The sequence below is a fragment of the Phaenicophaeus curvirostris genome, chromosome 2 (assembly GCF_032191515.1).
Source record: "Phaenicophaeus curvirostris isolate KB17595 chromosome 2, BPBGC_Pcur_1.0, whole genome shotgun sequence".
NCBI lineage: Eukaryota > Metazoa > Chordata > Aves > Cuculiformes > Cuculidae > Phaenicophaeus > Phaenicophaeus curvirostris.
The window spans coordinates 7,677,295-7,693,907 of record NC_091393.1 but is presented as its reverse complement, the minus strand read 5'-3'; positions in this window follow the sequence as shown (position 1 = coordinate 7,693,907).

The following is a 16,613-nucleotide window of genomic DNA, read 5'->3' as shown; positions in this document are numbered from 1 at the left end:
GTCCCTGGAGAGTTACCATCTCCCTTGGTGAGGTTTGGTGTGAGGCTTCTCTCATTACCCACATCAGTGTAATGATTTGTTCTCAAAAGAGAGATGTTATAAAATAGGTGGCTAACTATTGAACTGGAAGTAACGAAAAGCATAGGAGGCTGTGAATGTGCTTCAGCTTCTGCTTATTTGGCAGGAAACCAAACACAGACACCATTTGGAGTATGGTGTGGGAGAGAGCCACCCACACAACAAGCTATCAGTTTCAGCTGGGAAACGACAATCACTGTCGTGCGTGTGTATTTATGTGTATGTGGTAGAGTTTCCAATGCTGATTTCCTCCCAGCAGGATGGCTCCTGATTTTTCAAATGTGCCCTTCAGTTCCACTGTGGGAAACTCAGATGTTAGCCTAAGTTTTTAAGGCACAACTGAAATCTTGAATAGGCAACTGAGTCTAAACTGGTTACATAAATCGAGTAATCCACCTGAAGTGTACAAAGACCCCCAATATGGCTCATCCCAGCAATTTGATCACACTTGGACTCCGTGGAGGCTTTTGAGATCTCAGGGAAAGAGAGCAGTAGCTTCATCTGGGGACATTTATGGGAATGGTCCTGTATCTATGATTGGATCAAAGTGTGGTTGAACATGCATTCTAGGCCTACCTTTAGTTTCTCTTCTTAAAAAGAAAGCTGTTCGAAAAGATGCTGTTGCAGTGCAATTGCAGTGTGCAAACTGATAGTAAACCATAATAAGTTAAGCAAATACAGGGGGAAATCCATAGTAGATCACTGAGTATGTCACCTCATTTCATAAATTTCAGATGAGACCCATTGTGTTTTGTATGCTACTGAAAAAAAGCATTACAAGAATCCCATCATAGATTAGTAAATCACAAGTCTTTTGAAGAGATGATATGTGATCATTTTTAGAACAACAACAAATTAGACTTTCTTTCTGACAATGTCATTGTAAACACTCCTTTTTTTTCTCTTTTGGAGTTGAAATATTTAATAATTTCTTGTCAGATGCAAAATTGTTTCACTTGAGGCTTTTAAAATATTTTTCTGAAAACTAGCTTAAGGATTTCTAAAACTGATCTAAATTTTCAATTAAAAATGCTAATTTACTTTACCTTTTGTTAAATTGAAGATAAAAATATAAGATAAACCTCCAAAATCTTCTATTTTAGATAAAAAAATATATTGCTTACTATCAAAATCTATCTTCTGGCTTCCCAGAATTTTTGTCTAATCCAAAATGAATTTCCTCTCTTTTTCAGTTTGATATTACAAAAAATAAAAACTCAGTTACTCATTAATATTTTTTCTTTCAGAAATGAGAATTCTGTTCTTTCTCTAGCACAGACTTCAGATTCTAAAAGTCCTGCAGAATGCTTTTCTTAGAATCATGAATCATAGAATACCTAGGTTGGAAAAGACCCTTGAGACCACAGACCATACCTGTCAGCTACTAAATCATATCCCTAAGCACTTCATCTACTCATTTTTTAGATACTTCCAGGGATGGAGATTCAATCACCTCCCTGGCACCTCCCAGTGCTTGGTAACTCTTTTGATAAAGAAGTTTTTCCTGATGTCCAATCTGAACCTCCTCTGGCACACTTGAGGCTGTACCCTCTCTTCCTCTCACCTGTCACTTGAGAGAAGAGACCAACACCTATCTCGTTACACCCTCATTTCAGGTAGTTATATAAAGTGATAAGGCCTCCTCTCAGCCTCCTCATCTCCAGGCTACACAACTCCAGTTCCCTCAGTCGTTCCTCATAAGACCTGCTTTCCAGCCCCTTCACTAGCTTCATTTCCCTTCTCTGGACACAGTGAAGAGCTAAAAACTGAACCCAGTATTCAAGCTGTGGCCTCATCAGTGCTGAGTACAGGGACAGAATCACTTCCCTGGACCTGAGCACACTGTTTCTGATACAAGCCAAGATGCTATTGGCTTTCTTGGCCACCTGGGCACACTGCTGGATCATGTTCTGTCAGCTGTTTACCAACACCCCTAGGTCTTTCTCTGCCAGGCAGCTTTCCAGCCACTCTTCCCCAAGCCTGCAGCACTACATGGGGTTGTTGCATCCCAAGGGCAGGAAGTTATATACCACATCCTTCTTTGCCCTTTCTATCTTGCCTTCTTACCTTGTACATAGACCCATTTGCAGCTAAATAAGGCTTTCCTGCTGTCCAGAGACAGGGATCCATTTTACAGAAGACTCTCATTGGTTTTATGTCTAGTAGTCTTGATTATATTTTTAAGTCTAGTAGTCTTAAGGAATGGGACCTTCTAAATATACTTAGAAGTTAATATTGTTTCTATTTCCATTACTAAACTGTTAATAAATCCAAGTTTTTGATAACACATGGTTATTTAGTACAATAAACATATTTCATTAGTAGATGAAGATTTTTTATTGTTTGCATTTAATTTTAAGTTATTACAGTATCAGAAGTTGTTTTGAGTGGAACAGACTATCTATACAGAGCATTTCACAAAGCAGTATAATAATTATTGAGTGACAGCTTAAAATAAAAAAAATCCTTGATGATATAGAGTTGTGTCATAAACTATGTCATTAATATTTGATCATCATTAATATTATCTCCTAAAGAAACATTGATTTTTTTTTTCAGAACAAGGTCTTGAGTTCTGTTCAAAGAGCTGCAAGTTTGAGCTTAACTGAAGTCTATATAACTTGATTGTAGTACGTTTTCTCCACTGAGGTGATGTTGTATCTAGTCACCTTTGAAAAATGCCTGATATTGTAATTCTCAAGACTATAAGTAGCAAATGAATGCAAAGCATTTTTCTGTTTCTCTTTTTGCTTTAATCAATTTAATCTTCAGTGAGAACTACAGGAAATATTTCCCTGAATAGTTTTCTTGAGCAGATTGAATTTGTCAGTATCAAAAAAAATGAAACTTGCTATGCTGGATTTGACCACACATCTATTGGTTCTTGCCTTGGGCAGCAGATTTGTAGTTCAGAGAAAAATTAAACTGTTAAAGTGTATTTTTGCCAGTTGAGAAAAGGTGAAAGAACAGAAAACAACTTGGAAAGACAGTGCAAAATTTTTATTTTCTCAGACACATACTTGAAGGCTAATGGATGTTATTTCAACGCAGTTCACAAAGTTATGCATTTTACAGCATTAAAAGCAGTAAAAAATACTTCAGAAAATCTTATCTGTTAAACTATCTTCAATCATCATAGGAGCATAAAATCATCAGGTTGGAAAAGATGTCTGAGATCATCAGCTCCAGGTGTACCTGTCCACTACTAAATCATACCCCTAAGCATTTCATCTATCCAATTTTTAAACACCTCCAGGATATGACTCAGCCAATTCGCTGGGCAGCCTCTGCCAGTGCCCGATAACTCTTTCTGTGAAGAAATTTTTCCTAATGTCCAATTCAAACTTCCTCTGACACAGCTTAAGGCCACTGGCTTTTGTCCTATCTCCTAACACTTAGGAGGAGAGACCAACACCCACCTTTCTGCAACCTCCTTTTAGGTGGTTGTAGGTAGTGATAAAGCCTCTCCTCAGCCTCCACATCTCCGGGCTACATAACTCCAGTTCCCCCAGTTGCTCCTCGTAAGACTTGTTCTCCACCCCCTTCACCAGATTTGTTGCCCTTCTCTGGACACAATCCAGGATCTTGATGTCTTTCTTATAGTGAGGGGCCCAAAACTGAACACAGTATTCAAGGTGCAGCCTCACCAGTGCTGAGCACAAGGGCAGAATCACTTCTCTGGTCCTGATGGCCACACTGTTTCTGATACAAGCCAAGATGCTATTGGCATTCTTGGCCACCTGAGCACACTGCTGACTCATGTGGAGCTGGCTGTTTACCAACACCTCTAGGTCTTTCTCTGCCAGGCAGCTTTCCAGCCACTCTTCCCCAAACCTGTAGCACTGCATGGGGTCTTCATGTCCCAAGTGCAGGACTCTGCACTTGGCCTCATTTAACCTCATCCCATTGGTGTCAGCTCATCAATCCAGCCTGTTCAGATCCCTCTCCAGAACCTCTCTACCCTCCAGCAGATCAACTCTTCCTCCCAGTTTAATGTCATCCACAAACTTGCTAAAGGCAAACTCAATCCCCTCATCCAGGTCATTGATAAAGGTATTGAACAGGACTGGACCCAGCACCAAGCCCTGGGGAATCCCACTTGTAATTGGTCTCCAGCTAGTTTTAATTCTACTCACCACCACTCTTTGGACCTGGCCATCTAGCCAGTTTTTAACCCAGCAGAGGGTACACCTGTCCAGTAGCCAGTTTCTCAAGTAGGATACTGTGAGCTACTTCAGCTTTACTGAAGTCCAAGTGCCCTACATCCACAGCCTTTCCCTCATCCATCAAGTGGGTCTGTGACTTGGTGAAATATCAGTTCCATGGGTTAAACAGACACATTTGAAAGTAAGATTTGAACCCTATTTGAAGCATATATTTCTGTGTACAAACTTGTTTTCAACTTCAGTACATGTACCGCCTGTTCGAGAAATGAACCTTACTTTCCTATAGAGTACATACATTACATTCCTTGCAGTCAAAATTATGTACAACCTGATGAATGAAGCATAGTACTGAGAAAAAATTATAAGGAACAAATCATCACCTTTCTATCCAAATGACCGAACTGAAGAGGAAGGGTCTTCAACACAGAAATGGATAAGAGTATTTGAGTAAGAGCCAAATATTAATCTAATTTTTCAAGTGCAAAATAACACAAAAAAGCAAAATAAAATAACTAAAGATTATAAATTGCAGGCAAACCCTTAAATTCTGAAAGTCAGACATTTTGTCTTTTGTCCTTCTTGTACTGAAATTACTTTGCTATAAATATATAATGAGGTAGTCTCAGTTTTTGGTCTTCACTACAAAGCTGTTTATATCCAAGAACACATTTTCTATCTGCTAAAATGGATAAAGAGAAGGTTCATTATCACATCAGCTCTAAGAAAATAAACTTTTCTACAAGCTAATGCTACTACAATTTAAAAATCCTCTCGGTGGTGTAACAGTCTGCCGGGATTTGATTAGCAACAACAAGGTCTGGGTTCAATTTCAAGGGGTCACATCAAATTGAGGCCCCATCTAAAAACCTGAGAAAATTAAATTAAACTGTCTGAGTGCTCAGTGAGCTGTACTTCTCCTCTCTCAAATAATGAATCAACAGACTTAATGAAATAGTAAGGTGTTGAAGGTGGTGGAAAAAAAAGAAAACAGACATATAAACAGCTCAGCAGACACTAGCTGGATATCATTTTGCTAAACAAGAGATAGTACTCTTTTGCTGATTAGAGAACTATTGTTGCAGCCAATCTGCTTGCGGTCTTCTCTAACACACAAATATTTACTGTGCTTGCAAAATTTAATGGCTGTATTACCTTTCCTGGTAGGCAGCTAGAGTTCAGCTAGAATCCACCTCTCTCAGTCCTGCCAGCTGTGTTCTGGCCATTTCTGTGGCCTAGGAGGGTGCTTTCCTTTTGCTGTACTTTCTGCTCTTTATTAGGAGGACACAAAGTATACAGAATGCAATGCCTTCAAAAGATATCAGAAACTAACAGTCTGGCAACTATAATGATTCTCTGGAAGAGAGGGGAAGAGGATTTAAAAATTTTCAAGCAGAAGGAGAAATCAAACCCATGTCTGCCATGTTCAAGGTATTTGTTGGTGCTATTAAGTCATCAGTTTCATAAAAGAAGCAGTTACGCTCTCCTCCAGTTTCAAAAGAAGTGAGAGAAAAACACCACTGAGGAAGATATTAGACTATGACCAATAGAGTCAGCAAGGGAGGTTTCTCTTTTGCCGTGAGTAATGCAAACAAGGCACGCATTTTCAGTCTTTACTTTAACAAGCTTTCAGGAGCTTGTAGCTGTGCCAGTGCTTATGATCCCCAGTGTAAGATATGAAACTTTCTTCAAGCATCACAAAAGTAACAAAAGTGTCTAATACAGAGTCTGAAGGCTCTCTTGAGCACCAAAACCCCATAGGCTCACATTGCAAAGACTAGAATGAAGCACCTCTGTAGAGCTAACCTTAGGTTGATATCATTTAGGGATCTCAACTAATCCAAAATCCTTCAAAGAGCTTCTAATCTGCTCAGTCAGTACTGTATTGGATCCTTTCATCTGAACCCCACAGGCAATTACTAGCCTAGGGAGCTATTTATGTCCCTTATCAATGAAGATATGAAATGTTAATGAACAATGCATATGAAATAGCCATTTGAAATCAGTAGGTCATTGTGGAAAAAAAAGAGCTCCCAGCCCACACCTCTAAAGAAAAGAAAAACAATGCACCGTGAGTAATTCTGGTAACTAATCAGATATATCCCACGTGATGCAGTAAGATGTATAGCAAAATCTCTATTTAATAAGGCCACACATTGAAAAGCAGTATCAGCATTATCCTAGGTGGCAGCTGTATTATCAAAGCCAGTGTCTGCAGAGTCAGAAACTACTTTTATTCTGCAAAAGCAAATATTCATTTATTCATTTGGGTCCTGAATATATTTTATCACTAAGACATTTGGTTGCACAGCAACATGACAGTTACATCTGAAGTACTAGTGAAGAATTTCCAACTATTAATGCTTCTTTAAAGCATTGTCTAACCTTACCATACCTTCAAAATTTTAATGATATATACGATGGCATTATTAGAAATATAACAAGCAAACCCCAGTCTATGGCACATCCATAAAAATAAGGGTCTCACTATCGAAGCTGTTTGATATTTATTCTCCTCTGACCTCTACATAAGTGAAGATTTTTTCATGGGAGCAAGGCCTGCCACTGGTAAGGGAAATTTTAATTTAGGCTAAACAGGCTAAATAAATATTTTCTACTATCTTAATTCTTCATGCCTTCATTTATTAGACTAAAATATGACTTTCATAATTTTTGAAATTTCTTTCATAACTGGCCCCTCAGGGAAGGAAAAATCTAGCTACAGCTGTCTGCATTACAGGTTTTTACATTTAAGCTAAACTTTTTTGACTTCTTTTACAGTCCATGAAGAGATGAAATGAAAAGAGCATTTCTATTGGATATGGTTCTTTTCATCCTAAAGAAGATGCCTATGATATGATGGATGAATCACTTCTGAAAATGTCATGTTATCCAAGAGGAATATGGGCAAAATTATTTCTTTATGTATGACTAAACAAGGAAGAGGGTAGAGAACTACTGTATGGGCACATATCTACAGAAAATGTATGGGAATTAAAATGGATTGCTAAAAAATTGTTTAGTATCCAGCCCCAATGCAAATTTTTAACAAAACTGCAAGAAAACCCCTTCGTTTTGGTTTAAGACTAGGATAAGGAGGGGTTTTCCTAGCATCTCTGTGATATTAATGAACTACCCAGCCAGATCAGCACTTGTAGGAGATGCAATAAAACACAAACAGTGACCTACACAGATTCACGGACTGGTCCCTAAAGTGCTATGCATGTTCCAGTGAAGAAGAAAACTTTGAAAAAGATCAATGGAAAATAAAAAATTGAATAAATCTCTGTTGATCATAGGAGAATGTTAAGGACATTTGTAAATTTGTAAATAGGACACACATTCATATGCATGTTAAAAGGCCTATCCATAACCCTAAAAATACACCTCTCTAAATTTTTAGTGAGCTATCATGAGGAAAAAATTGCTAGAATGTTTTTACATCACTAGATAAATTACACTTCTCTATGCTGGAATTAGGACTACTAGGATTAGTTTGGATAAAATGAAAAAAATTAAACATTGAAGTTATGTCCAAATTTCATCTTAAACAGCTGACTTTTAGCAAACTTATAACTTAAGAATATATAAGAATGAGGAAGTTTTTATAGTCTTGACAGAAGTGTCGCCATTACCATTAATAAAAAATAATTTTACAAGTCGTATCTGTTATGATGTTTTAGAAAGGAAATTTCTGTAGCATTAGGATATTTCTCTATAGACTATATGATTACTTTTCAAAGTATGCATACTAGATTTGCCACTTTTCCTGTCCTGTGGAACTGGGATGAACTCTGATGTAGTGAGTAGTGGCTCAGATGTACGCTTCAAGTTTCATTTACAGGGATATAGCCAGAATTTGAAGTGCATGGAATAAAGAAAGTATTGACACTAAGGAGAAAAAAGAAGACAAATAAAAAAAAAATGGGCAAGAGAAGAATTCTATACACTTATGACAAGTAATGACATGGGGAGCAAATGAAAAATAACAGTTATTCAAATGTTTTAGTGTCAATGAAATTCACTCTGAGAGTTCATGGGCAAAATTTAGCTTCTGGAAGAAAGAAAAGGTAGAAACATACATCTTCCTTAAAACTGGAGCAAAGAGGCCTTTTTTTAAGACCTAGGCAGCCTAACTTTAAATCTTTAATAAATGGGGAAAAAATATTTTCTCTTTAAAACAGAGCCTGGATGAAAACATAGCAAGAAGCAGACAAAATCTGTTTTTCAAGAATAAATCACATTAAGTCTTTCTAATTTCCTCACAGGAGAAAGTAACAGGCCTTTCAGACACAGGGCAAGCATATATATACACACATACATATACACACACACATATATGTGTGTGCGTATATGTATATATATGCATATATATATTTTTCAAGTTCAGTAAGGCTTTTGACAGTACTTTACAAGGCATCTCACAAGCTGACTGAGAAAATGTGGATTAGATAACAGAAACAGAAAACTGAGCAGAAACCTGTACTAAGAGCATGATTATCAATAACTCACTCTGAGAACAGAAGGATGTAACAAATGTATCTGTTTAGGTCCAGTAGGTCCTGAATAATACAGTAGTTCCACTAACAGTCTGGAAAATGGAATCAAGAGCTTGCTAATGACATCTACAGAGAGCACCAGGCTCCTTCTGGCTGTAAGCAGATTGGGGAACAGATTTCAAACTCAAAGTGACTGTGACACAGAGTTTCACTCCACTGAAAACAGGTGCAAATTCTTATACCACTGCAAAAGTAAGGAACTAAATGATCCTAGGTGGAAAAGAACTGGAACAGAGAGCAAACAGCCAGACCAGAACCAGAGGTGAAAAAGGTGAACATAAATTCTGATACTTAGAAAAAGGTATGATCCATGAGGTGCGTGACTTAGCTTGTTCTGAATATGTTGGAGTTGTTGAAGCCTCACTAGTTCACGGAAGGCATTGGCTCCTTAGAAAGAAATCCAGAGACTGTGCGACTGACAAGCAGTCACAAAAGGGTGAATTACACGAAAAGATGGAAGGGTCTGGAATTGTTTAATTTTTTCATTATATAGAAAATTTCTGGCATTCATACATACATTTGGTCTTTTAAATAAATTATTTTGGTAGACTTGGTAAGGACATTTTAGACAGCACAAACTACTGCAAAAAATATGTGAGGTATATTTGCATGTCTCATAATTGTTAAGTACGGCTTCTTGGCCATCTGAGATACACAATGCTGGGAAAGACATTTATTTCACATTTTAGAATACATGGGCCACATTAATACAAAGTTTTGTATTTCTGTTGCCTTAATCTAGTAGAAAAAACAAGACAAATAACATGTTTTCATTCCTTAATGTTTCTTGTGTGTCAGTTGAATGAATAAATACTCTCTAGATATCACAGCATGAGGAAAACCTTTGTACAATTATAATCCTTGAATATTTTTAATTATAGAGAATATAAACCTAAGGATACTTGGATGAACACACAGAAGGAACCACTGAATTAGTTAGCATAGGAGAATGTGATGCCAAATTCTTCTGAGGAAAGAATGTCCAAATGATTACCACTTAAGCAGGATAAATAGCTTCCGCTCCTCTAGGACTTCTAGAAGGAGGCAGAACCATTAGGGACAGGTCTTTTTGACCCTGAGCAGAACCCCTGAGGATGCTGGTTCTTTCACCTATGTTTCAGCAGATTTTGTCATGCCAATAAAATGTTATGGCTTGAGTTGAACTAAGCCATGGACTCTGCCTTCCACAAAGGATTAAATAAGTGTAGGGTGTTTATGAAGACACCTAATGTGCTACTGGAGCCCAGCTGTGCTGGAGATTTCTCACATATTATGAAGCATCTGGAATTTGGGAGCAGACCTGAGGCAGAAGTGGTAGGTCTTCTGTTATTAAGATCGTGGTTCCAATTACTTTTCAATAGGTTATTTCCTCTGATGATGCTTCAGCTATGAGAAGAGAATGTGGCTGTACTGATAGTGTGTGTATTCCCAGAAGTACATTCATTTCCAAGCCCTGGGCATGTGTGTTCACATATATCCTTTGAGTGAGAAAATGTATGCGTTGACTGTTCCCATTCTACTTTCTGTACACCAGCCTTCACAGGAAAAGATACGGACTGCACAGGGCATTCAGAACTGGTATGCAATCTGGGTGTAGGATGTGTTGTAAAGTCCTGCACAACTAGAACAATTTAAGCTTTCTTCCCCAAAAAGACTTGACAAAAAAAACCCCAACCCATTACATTCCTTGGTGGAAAACTATTGTTACAAATGTACAACTGGAGTACAAAAACCTTACAATCTATTAGAGTTATTTATGTGTCTCCCTAATTTCCATAAGGTTATAAAATTCTTAAGAAATAGAGAACAAATGTAATTGTCACAGGCCTGTAAAATGCTCAGAATTCATACAGTAAATCTTAATTGGTGTGAAAACCAGGAATCTTTGTAGCAGAGTAGAATAGATGGTAAAGTCAGCAGTCCCTTTTTTTTAATGCATTAGATACCTGACACTTTATACTGTGCAGATGCTTTTTCAAAACAGAGATTGTGGCTTCCTCTGCACCAACTAAATTAATCCTCCTAATCTGATGGTTGTTCTGATCCTCTGAGAAGACTAGTTTAATAAAATAACTCCTCCAATATTTTTCTATTATTATTGCAATCCAGCTGACTGATTTTAGGGATCAAACAAGAAAATGAAGGCTTCCAAATAAATATGACTGAATGTTTCTCTGAAGGTCCTTTGTTGTCTGTTAAATTGTTCCCTGATTCTTACAATTAACACCAAACTAGGAAAGCCAAGAAGCACTGTCGCTTCTGTTTCTGTTATATTCCATTCATGAACTCTGTCACTCACTTAACTGTGACTTCTTTGGAGATGGTTCCTTTGTCTAGACGTTCATGTTACACATCATCAACACATTGTAGAAGATCAATCTTTACTAGTAACAATGTGTAAGTAATTACCTGACTATTCACGGCCTGCTTCAGTGAGGACTTTGCAGACACATTTCTCCATTAAGTGAATGGATTCATGGCTCATTTGGATTAAAGATGTAACTCCATCCTTACTAAATTTATTGGCTTCTGTCTGCCTCCCCTTTCTTCATGAATTCAGAAAACCCACATATCCTTGTATATTTTTTCTCTTTCCCACTGCCCTTCTTCCTCTGTTCGGGTTCACAAAAGGCAGGTCTTGCCAAGCTAACCTGATCACCTTCTATGACAAAGTGACCTGCCTACTGGACGAGGGAAAGGCTGTGGATGTGGTCTTCCTGGATTTCAGTAAAGCCTTTGACACAGTTTCTCACAGCATTCTGCTTCGGAAACCATCAGTCTCTAGACTGAACAGGTGAACACTCTCCTGGGTGGAAAACTGGTTGGCTGGCCGGGCCCAGAGATTGGCAGGAAATGGACTTAACTCCATCTGGAGGCCAGTGACAAGTGGTGTCCCCAGGGCTCAGTGCTGGGTCCAGCCCTGTTCAATGTCTTTATCAATGACCTGGATGAAGGCATCGAGTGCACCCTTAGCAAGTTTGCAGATGACACTAAGCTGGGTGGATCTCCTGGAGGGTCAGGAGACTCTGCAAAGGGATCTGAACAGGCTGGACCGCTGGGCTGAGTCCAACGGCATGAGGTTCAACAAGGCCAAATGCCAGGTCCTGCACTTGGGGCACAACAACCCTATGCAGTGCTACAGACTGGGAGAAGTCTGTCTAGAAAGCTACCTGGAGGAGAAGGACCTGGGGGTGTTGGTTGACAGTGACTGAACATGAGCCAGCAGTGTGCCCAGGCGGCCGAGAAGGCCAATGGAGTCTTGGCTTGTATGAGAAACAGCGTGGTCATTGTGCACTGGAACAGGCTGCCCAGGAAGGTGTTTGTGTCACCATCCCTGGAAATGTTTAAAGGATGGATGGATGAGGTGCTGAGGAGCATGATTTAGTGATTGATAGGAATGGTTGGACTCGATGATCCTGTGGGTCATTTCCAACCTAGTGATTCTATGGTTCTATGATCAGTCAGATCCTCCTTCTTTCTCTTCATTTGTCTTTCTCACTACTGTCCATTTCTATTTAAATTTAACATTGTCCTTGCACTTATGTCTTCTTGTAATACTTCACAGAAAACTAATATCTTATGCATCTCCACCTCACTACCTGCATCTTTCCCTGTTGACTAATTCATTCACCTCTCACTCTTCCACACTTTTTACTCCATTGTTTCTTTCATAGCTATGATTTTTCATCTCTCTCTAGAAAACTTTTAGCGGCACATTCAACACAATCTGCCATTTCATGTTTTCCTTAGTGACCTCACTCTCTTTTGTTTTTTTCCTTCAACATATTATCTCCTCCTTGTCAGAGACTTAATATGGTTAGACACTTCAGGTGTCTACCAGCATCTTTTATCTTCAGCAATCAATCAGTGCTTCTGCTCTCCAAAAAGGGTAAATGTTTCAGCTTATTTTTATTACCCTCATGTTTACTCCTGTGTCTTGCTTTGCTCCATTTCCTACTTTGTTTTCCACTCTAATAGAAGTTCTGTGTTGTAACAGTACATAGCTTCTTCATTTCTCACCTTTATAGACCAGTTTTCGTGTCTTCCATCATCATCTACAGTGTGCTGTTCTTTGCACTCCTTTTGCTATCACAGATTGCATTTCTTTAACTCCCAGGTCTAGTTAACTGAAACTACATATTTATTTCTGTGTATTAAATTTTAAATCCTTTTTCTCATTAAATTGGGGATTTTTTTTCCTGTATCTTTATCATGTTACAACAATTTTGGCATCAACTTCAGCTTCTAAAATGCTATTAAATATAAAACACTCCTATTTTATTTCCTTACTTAAGTTTCAGTCCTCAGAACTCTAGCTACCTAAGTGTTCTCTAAAATATTCACATTGCATCTTTAAAAACAAAATATGCAAAACAGCAGTGTCTACGGCTGATAACAAAGATCAGGAATCCCTAATGACTGTCCAGGAGCACATACTTATCGATAACTGAAACTGTATCAAATTTATTTGGGCTGTAAAATAAAAATGGTGTTTTCTGACATTAGAGTTGATATCTGTATGGCACCTGTAAAATAATATAATGTTCATGATAATATAAGGTGTATATATATTCTGCAAGTCTGTATTTTATCTATATGTTTATTATATATATGTTTATATAATCAATACTCAGTGAAGACAAGGAGAAGCCTCTAGGGAGCATTCAGTACACCCAAGTTAGCCTTGACCTGTTAAAATAGATTCCTAAAATTATTTTGGGTAAACACTCTAAACAGGATTTTTATAAGACAATCGTACTCATGAACATTTAGGGAAGAATTTTGAAAGGCCTGCAGGGAGATTCATAATTAGATACTTACTATATCTGAAGGACTGTGAAAACATTTGCTGTAGAAAGAGATGTTACTAAATACAGTCTCTTTTCTTAGAACATCCTGCTCCTAGTTATGGATGTCAAAAACTTAAAGTAAAAGCAACGTTTATATTTGCTGTCTCTAATACCTCTCGAGTGAAAGTACCAAATTAAGTATTTAATGCTATCAAAGTCCATGAGCATAGCAAATCCTAATTAATGTCAGAAAACTTTCCAACAGAAAAATACCAACACTTTAATTCATCTCTCTTGAATCAATCTTACTCTTGTACAGGAAATGTCAGAATAGCTAAATAGAAATGTATAAATATTGACAGTTTTCAGACAGGTTTTTTTTCTTCCTATGCCTAATGGAGGTGAATGACAGTGAGTTCATGAGTCCTAAGCAAGATTTGAGGGACTCTTTTATCTGTGATGTGTAACTTGGCAAAGTTCTAATGTTTACAATACATATCAGAGGAATAATATTCTCTGATGAATTCAATGACAAAGCTTCCAAATTTTATGACAACCTGATGATATTTGTAATATAAGTGCTGAATAAGGATACCATTAACAAAGACACATCCAATGCTACTAATAGTAAACAATTTTTTAAAATAAAATATAATATGATATGTATGTCCAATTAGCACTTCAAAGAGTGACAGAGGCACTTAAAATTGCAAAAGAATTGAGGTTATTTCTCTCAAAGCATGATGAATATTTGTCTTTTATATGTTTTGCTAAATAATTTGCATTCATGTACCACCTTTTTACAAGAAATGGTGACTGATGAGAAAAACTGGAAACAGTTGAAATTTAGTGTCATCTAATGAAAAACCAAAACCTACTTATGATTCAAAGATAAGTTGGCAACTCTCACAGTAAAACTGACAGCTTCAGTTTTTTTGGCATTTGATATAAAACTTTCCTTCTGCAGAAAACTGCTCAGGTCAGAACCTCTTAAAAAATGTTTCTACCCTTGAGGCTGCAGCACACATTCAGAAGACCAGAGGGCATCGATGTACCTTAAAGATTCAAAATTAGAAAGCCAAGACAGATGATCCTGAATTTACTTGGTCTTTATCATTCTAAGTTTTTCCTCTTTGACTGGTGTTAACACAGCATATCTATGTCCCCTAAAGCATAACCACTGACAGTGACACTGTATCTGGCTGTACGGCTTCAATCTTGAATCTGGACACATACAGTCAGACTTTGAACTGGACTAAATGCCTACTTGAGAATTTGAGGGAAATAGTGTTCCTAGTTAAACACTGCAGGCCATTTAGAGTATGGGGACAGGGAAGTAGGTAGGGACGTGCTCTGTATGAATAGAAGAGTGAGCTGTGTAGAGAATGGCAAGAGCCTTGCCTTTTACACTTGCTGCCCGGTAGAGGTGGTTGCATTGAACAGGTTCTGGCAATGCACTGGTAAGATTTTATATTCCAAAATCCTTTAAAATGGACTGTCCCTGAAACAGTGATCTTCTGGTTATAGTGCAGGCAGCCACAGTGAGTGAGGAGCAGTTAATAAGTATTGTTTTTATTACTTAAATTCTAATGTTTTGTGCTTTGTTTTCAAATATTGTCAGGGTTTATTTGATGTCTTTCGTGCACGTTTGGTGCAGAGAAATTATGTAGAAGAATAAAAGCTGAAGTTGATTCTGAATGAAATATGTTTTGGAAAGGTATGCTGACATCCATAGTATTCATGTTAGAAATGACTCTAATTTAAATAGACTGTCTAGATATCACATCAGTAAAAGGTAATGCTGAAGAGACAGAACAATGCTCCTTTGCCAAGTGTCAGAAAAAAAAATGCAAACAATCTGTTTTCCAAGACTGAAAGTTCAACACATAGCTATTAATTACAGGTGCGATTATGTCTGTGCATTTTTCCTAAACTGTTGTCTTTCCATTTCCTAAAGGAATCATACTGAGTATCTATGAGGCTCATAGATAATTTTTTGTGGAATTTATTCAAGAAAATGCTACTGAATTCCTCTGCATTCAGTAGCACATTGTTATAGATGATCTTAGTCTATACATCTTTAAAATCAGGGGAACAGCCTTCAACGAATGTTTTCTTGTTGTTCTCTCTCTTACAGTCTCTCACTATGTATGCTTATATAGGTATTACATGCATATATATGTATGCACGTGTAGATATATGTATGGGTGTGTATACGTACGTATGGGTATGTGTACTTATACATATGCACACACATATCATTCATACAGAAGGTGCTTAATGAAAAGCCAGACAAGAACAGCAAATGTATAGCAAATATGTCAAATAATGAAAGATATGCAGCAGGTCACAGTGGGTTAGAATATGAACTTGCTGATATGAATGTTGTATATGAATCCTTTCATCTAATATTTCTAAGCTCAGAGAAGGCATATCCTCTAGTTTATTTCAGAAAGTTTCATTGATTTACAGAAGAACAGAAAATTCTACCTGAGGCAGCAGTTCTTCCAAAATGTTGTTCACATCCCAAGAAAACAAAGAAAATTTCATTGTTAGATATGATTTGTGGTACTGTTCCTCTTGTGTGCTGAGTATTAAGGTCTTTAACAGAAAGAGCTTCTTATTGTCCACACAAAAAGGTAAAAGGAACACTTCTAGTAACAAAATCAGTCTTGAAAATCTGAAATTTCACAGCCTATTAAAGACTAACGACAGGGTATCTTTTAGAAATGAACTTTGCATTGTGTGAGAATTTAGTTGTGATACCAGAAGACAGAAAAGAAACCCCACCCAAACCAACAAAAAAGTAAAGCCCATAATACTATTCTTTTGAAAGTCCGTGCTATTAAAAAAATGAAACTGCAGCTATACAAAGCTGAAGATACCGATTATGTTTAATGGTGTAGAACCAGGTTACATCAGCATTGAGTTTCAGGCAGTTTGCATTTCATTTTACCTGCATTTGCAGAATGTTGAGCCAGTGTCAACTGCCACTTAGGAAACAGTTGATCACAGTGTTACAG